The sequence below is a fragment of the Lathyrus oleraceus genome, chromosome 6, assembly GCF_024323335.1.
Source record: "Lathyrus oleraceus cultivar Zhongwan6 chromosome 6, CAAS_Psat_ZW6_1.0, whole genome shotgun sequence".
Taxonomy (NCBI): domain Eukaryota; kingdom Viridiplantae; phylum Streptophyta; class Magnoliopsida; order Fabales; family Fabaceae; genus Lathyrus; species Lathyrus oleraceus.
The window spans coordinates 234,873,997-234,881,511 of record NC_066584.1 but is presented as its reverse complement, the minus strand read 5'-3'; positions in this window follow the sequence as shown (position 1 = coordinate 234,881,511).

Below are 7,515 nucleotides of genomic sequence, written 5' to 3'. Positions count from 1 at the left end.
ATAGATCAGACATCTCCCGATCCACCAACGGAGGTTGCACTCTGGCAGCCAACTCCCTCCACCTTTGCGCATACTCTTTAAACCCTTCACTTGACTTCTGAGACATACCCTGCAGCTGGGTACGACTAGGAGCCATATCAGCGTTGAACTGATACTGTTTAAAGAAGGCATCGCCAAGATCTTGCCAGCTCTTGATATCAGAAGATTTCAGCTTGGTATACCATTCCAAGGATCCTCCAGACAGACTGTCTTGGAAGAAGTACATCCAAAGCTTTTGATCTGTAGTGTATGCAGAAATCTTACGGACAAAGGCTTGAAGGTGAGTTTCTGGGCAGGAACTTCCATTATATTTCTCAAATGAGGGCGCTTTAAACTTCTGTGGGATCACAACCCCCTCGACTAGCCCCATATTTGACATGTTGACAACCCCAGGAGTGGCATAGCTTTCAAGAGCTCTGATCTTTTCTGCCAGCAGTTGGATCTCCTTGTTCTATGGTTGGGCACCATACGGGCCAAACGGTTCGTTGTGCATGGAGAATTGATCAGCTTCTCGGTCTTCCTCGCGGTCATCATCAACCCCAAAGAATGGTGGGAACAAACTGTCTTTCATATTAGGACCCATCGGACCAGGTTGACCCCCTGTGGCAGCACCAAAACCACCGGCATTATTCACTACACCCACAGTTGTTCTCTTGCCACCATCTCGAGAACCACCCAGCCCCTGGTTGGAGACACCATCCAGGTTTACACCACTGTCTTCCGCTGAAGCCCGCTCGAGCTTCTCAACTTTATCAGCTAAAGCTTTCTGACCAACTGCAAACCCTTGCATGATGTTGATCAGTTCGCTCATCTTATCCTTCAGCTCGAGAATATCGGTATTTGGGAGATCCATCAGTCTTGGAGTATTGCGTCTGGTGAAGTATCTGTGAGGACGGGTTGAGTGCAAAGGTACAGTTCTACGAGCACGAGCAATGATTCCTGCAAAACAGCAAACAGGTTAATATGCATGAATGCAACGTCTATCCATACGAGGAAGCTTCTGTCTTTTGATCCTGGTTTCATCAAGACAGATAATATTTTGACATCCACATTCTGAATTTCAAGATGTCTCTCAACCAGATTCTCAATCAATAATACTCCCCATATGGCTAGACGTAGTTTAGGTGCAGATGAATGCAAAACGGGAATGATGCAGATGTATGAATGCAATGCATTGCCATCCTCCAAGTCATCTGAACATCTGTTGCACTGAGTTACAGCCCCTGAACTGATCACCACCATCTGAAGGACATGCAACCACAAATCCAACTCAAGGGTTCCGAAATAAACGGAACTGAAAGATACATCACCATCATCACTAGACAATCTCTGAGCAGATACCTATAACCATCTCTGAATCGGCCCGGGGAATCCTGAAATAAACGGATCCCCACTGATAAATAACGCGGACAACACTCCGGCGTCTCGGAAATAAACGGCCATAAATCCGACTTATAAATAGGACCCTGATCCACGGAACCATTAGTCACCATCAAAGTCACCATCTGAACATGCATCTGAAAGAATCACCCTCCCCTCACAGGTAAATTCTAATCAGGTTATCCTAAGGCGGATAACAGTCTCGACAATCGGGCAGAGATACTCAATGGGTTTGCCCTTTCGGGTGTGCCATTGTAGCTCTCCTGAGATCGTCTAAACCAAAGATCTGGGAAATGATCGGTCACCAGAGTCAATAGTTCAGATGAAGTGACACAACCAAAGTGGATACTCCACAGAGGAAGGGCACTATCAAATGAACCTCGTCCGGCTTGTGGTATGTCACGTTGCAACAATATGCTAATAAAGCAAATGAGGAACGCGAGACCACACTAATCCTAGGTGTACACTCGGGCCTGGGTTTTAGCCCCACTCAGAACACCCACCCCAAAACAGAGGAACCACCTGCACAGAGGACGACAACATGATAGTATGATGCATGCAAGTATTTATGCAAATATATACACAATCAGAATAATAAATGCAATAAATAGCAACACAAGCAACCTAAACTATCCTAGAACGCTAGGAGAGACTCGCTTAGGGAAGATGGACCAGCACAGGTCAACATCTACATAGTCCCCAGCAGAGTCGCCAGCTGTCGCATCCGCGAAAAACAACCGGCGGGCTAAAACAAAACAACACAGAGCCGCCACCGTGCGTTATTTATCCCAAAAGAGGGAAAGGAAACGCTCAGAGTAAACCTGAGAAAAAGCATGGTCTCGCGACCAAAGAGAAAGGGTACAGGAGTCGGTTACGCAAGGGGAAGGTATTAGCACCCCTCACGTCCGTCGTACTCGACGGGATCCACGCTCTAAAAGAAAGAAAAGGTTGCTAAACAAACATCACACACACACACTGAAGATAACACAGGTGGGGTAACAGAGGAGAGGGCTCGCTAGGACATCGCGTCCTATGCCTACGTATCTCGTCTGGAACGAGAATCAGAGCTGCCGTAGTTCGGCTCACGCACTCCAAACAAACAAACACAAACACGGGCAAACTTGGAACCTGAATGCCAACCACTGGACTTACATCGGCTTCCGAACCAAACAAACACACTCAGGATACGGACAGCCAATCGCTGGTCTTACATCCATATCCTGACACACAAGAAGAAACAAACAACCAAGCTACTAGGGAGTCGGGAACTCGAGCCTAGGAACTGTCAAACAAACACACACAAAAAGAAAAAAGGTGCCCAGAGAGACCTCGCACGGTCTCCTGCCTACGTACCTCATCTGGTATGAGGATCAGGGCGACGTAGTTCCCCTGAAAGGGAAAGAAATTCTAGCCAGAAACCAAGGGGAGACACACTACTAGGGAGCTGTACTCGAGCCTAGTGTTATCATGCATCATTGCCCTATGTTATGGTTTCTATCTACTTGCACAACAGCAAGCTAATCCTAACCAGGAAGAACAAGCATGCAAGCATCAATCAAAATAAAGCAAACATTTCACATAGCACACACTATATCCAGTCAAGTGAGGCTAAAACAAGGGTGGACTGCCGAGGCAAGTCAACTGTACAGGGTAGTATTCGCACTTAACCCTGACATTGAGAGTCAGGGTGAATCAGATGAAAGGTGAGTGAAGATTAGACTTCACAGCTCTTATCCCTGGCCAGGGAGAGCTTCAGACAAAGGAGCGTGGGTCCAGAATGGAGGAACCCTTCTACACTCAAGACTCTGACTCGACTGTACAAATGTACAAGATCTTGGGTTAATGTCCCAATGCATCAACACAGTGGTGTGAGCAGAGGGACGACTCAACAAGAATAGCGGGGGATAGATTGCATATCCCTTGGGTTCCGCCAATTGCCTCATAGAGGTCTTTACCTGCTTGGGGACAAAATTAAACAATCACAAACATCGCCTCTTAAGGAGGACTTCAGACAGTTGCCTGGCCAAGTAACAGGCCAGGTCTTCCAGACTACATGGAGACAAGAGAGTCTACCTCAACTGGTTTACACAACCAAGCAGCAGCACAGCAAGTTCTTAAAGAACTAAAGCGACTATGGTACCTGGAATCAATCAAGCACAGTCAGTATTCAAGTCACAAAGTTAAAACAAACAGCAAAAGTCAAACAGTTAATATATACAGTCAACCAATGCAATGTGCAAAGCACAATCAACTCAATTGAGCCAAGCATCCTACAAAACACACAAGTTAGCTTACAACAAGCAACCAAACTCAATTCAATCAACTCGCATTTTTCTCCTTAAGGCATTTGCATCTCAACCTGAAACACAACTCAAAAGTGAGAAACAAGACCACTAGGACAAGCCTAGGGTCCAAAGGAGATGAAAAATTCAAAACAGCAAGTGAAAATTATCCAAAATCACATTCCAACAAATTAGAAACAAATGCAATTGGTCCCATGCTCATATCATTCATTATCATCATTTCATGCACAAAAAGGTATCACACATGCAATTTGCAACTTCAAAAGACCAAACAGAATGATCAACATCAAATCCATATCAAAACAGCTCAATAAATTCCACAAAAATTCAAGTCTAAACAGAACACATTGAATGAGTAGCATACCAATTTTCAGCTCAATTGGACAAAAGGAAGTAGGTCAATGAAAATCAAGAATTCACACAAGTTCAAGCAAGTCAACACATGGTATCCAAACAAGTATCAACTTCCATAAATCATAAAACAGTGACACAACAAGATAAATGAATGGGATCAAAACCACAATGACCTATAATGTGTCTACAATCCACATGTCAAATTTCACACTCATACAATCAATGACCAGAATTTCACAAATCAAATGGTAACATGTGTCACAAACAATCAACAAAATGACTAAACAGAGGGAAAAATTCCAATCAAATAGGAAATGCCATCAATAAATCCATAAAAATTCACATGTCATCTCAACATACATATGCTCAATCATGCAAAAAATTGGCCCAATTCAACATCCCTAAGCAAGGAAAATAAAATCATGAACTTCATCAAGCTTGGTGTGACACAAATTGTCACACCTCTATTCAGAAATTCATATCTCAACATCCAGGTATCCAAAAACCACAAACTCTACATCAAAATCACCATCAAAGTGTTCAGAATATGCACAAAAAATTTCATCCATTTCTTTGAAAGCATCATCATTTTATGAAAGATATGGCAAAGCATGTACCAATGTGACACTACCAAGCAAACCCTAGGCATTTTAATTTTTTACACGTGCACAAAAATCACAAAAATCATGATTAAATTCTACACATTGTAAGGAGCATGGTGAAAAAAATCTCACAAAATATGGACAAGTTTTGAATCATTTATGAATTTTTTAGGTTCAAGCATCAAAATGAAATAACAAAGGAAAAAGAAATGAAATAATAAAACGAATTAATAAGACAATGGCACGGTTGTAATTCTTAACAACATGACCAAAACGACGCCGTCTCCACTTAATGCCATGGCGCGTTCCTATTGGATAATGCTAGCGGGAAACGCCATATTCAAAATGGAAAGGGAAAAAATGGATCAAACGCACTATTCATCGCGTTCTTGACTATGAACATCTCCAGATTTCCAGAAAATTGGCCAAGAACAATTTCTCACCAAATGCTACAATCCATACATCAAAAGAACCGTCTGAACATGTACATGATGAATATGCAATTATTTTAACCTAATTCTAACTGTACAGCACGGATCGAACGATTTAAGTTTGCACATCAAAACTTCAATTCAAGATTTCTCTCACTACACTCAACCAAATCACAAACCACGAGTTGCATGATGTTCTATGATCAAAGACCTACCAAAACCACCTAACAATTTAAGCAATAGAGAAATTCGAAACCTAACCTCTTGGAGATGGCAGCTGGTGATTTTGAGTTTCCACGTGTAAAAACCAAAAACAGATGAAGCCTGAAGCTATGGAAGTTGATTAGAGTGATCAGCTTGGCTCGAAACAGCTCCAAGTGCAAGAATCATGAAGATGCCATTGTTGTGCAAGCTTTGGACAGTTGGAATTCTTGAAGATTTGGCCACGAATTTTGCAAAACAGTTACTCATAATTACATGTAGAGCATGGATCCACGAAGAACCAACCAAAATGATGAAGAATTCATGAAGAAATGTGAAAAAAAGTGATGAAGTTTTGAGAGAATTTGAGAGGTTTTGATGAAAAAGTTTGTTGCAATCTTGGAGAATGTGAGTATGATTAGCAATTCTGTTACAGTTAAGGCTTTATACCAACTTCTTAATCCATCTCTTAATTACAATTAGCAAATCCAAGTGAATTAGTGTTAATGTGGTTTTAAGTGAAAGTCCAAAAATGACCTTTTCAAATTGGCAATGTAACAGTACCATGACAGTTCCAACAAGTCAGATTTGCTATTTGGAGTGTGTTGGAAGTGGTTTCATATGCATAGGCCTTGTAAATTTCAAATTCACATGTTCACACCAAAAATTCAAAAGAATCCACTTGAAAAATGACTTTTTGCCTTGACCATTTTTGATGAATTTTGACCATGCATCATGAAAGTACATGTGAAATGGGGTTTGCTCAAAGGAAGATCACCCAAATTGGACATTCCATGTGAAAGTTATGCCACTCTGATTTTAGGCATTTTTGGAAAATGATTGGACCATAACTTGTCAACCATATATGAGAAATTCAAGTTCTTGGACTTTTTGGAAAGGTGAGAGCAAGATCTACAACTTTTATGTTGAACAAAATTTCATTTGAAGCATTTTTGGACATGTAATTTTGTGGTGAAAAACTTTCCATTTTTGGAAACTTTCATTACAAGTCACTTTCTATCTTTGGCAACTTTTCTCCTGATTTTATTTTCTTCATTCTTGATGTTTGAAATGTCAAATGAAACTTGATTCAACATGAATGAAGTGTATCCAACTCTCTCCCACCTCCAAATCCATAAAATCAAGCACAGTTGACTTTTTCAACTGATAGATGAATTTGGCAATGCACTGATCAAGTTGAGCCTCAACCTCCTGATGAAATGGCTCAAGGATGAAACCCTAGCTTCCATAAGCTCAATATAATCATGAAATTATCCTCATATCCATTATAGACCCCATCTCCTTGCCATGCCCTGATTGACCCAATACAACTGATTAGGGTTGACCAGTGGTCAAAACCCTAATCTCAAGGTACCTGATCAATCTCTTGAATCTCTTGGTGATATCAAAACCATGATGATGATGATGTATCATTGCAACCAAGATGAAGACCAATCCCCTTGAGAAATCAAGAAACCCTAATTTGAATCCCACATCCCTAGATGATTAATGACCAATCCATTCAATCAATGAAACCATCAGCTTGCATATATCCACCTCTTTATCTTCTGATCAAGACTTGGAAGGATGATTTGCACAATGTAACCACATGATATGCAATGCAATGTCTAATATCCTACAAAATGATATGCAATATGTTAAGCTAATCCCAAGAGAGGAGGGCAAATTTTGAGGTGTTACAATGTCATATTTAGTATGTATGAAAACTAAAGACTTAAACATAATATTGATGCTGAGACAAAGTAGTAACAACAACTAGCATGCAATATATATATTTCCAACATAGTACATACAAATTCAATTCCAATATATATATATATATAATATATATATATATATATATAATATATATATTATATATATATATATATATATATATATTATATATATATATATATATATATATATATATATATATATATATATATATATATATGTGTGTGTGTGTGTGTGTGTGTGTGTGTGTGTGTGTGTGTGTGTGTGTGTGCGTGGGTGCGTGCGTGCGTGCGTGCGTGCATGCGTGTGTGTGTGTGTGCGTGGTGATGATACTCAGCGAAACATAAAATCAAAATACTAGCAATTAAAATTAATAGAACAAATAAAAACAACAATTATTATATTAAAACTCAAAACAATAAAGTGCAGAAAAATTAAAGAAGAAAAATAAATACTGAAATTAACGTA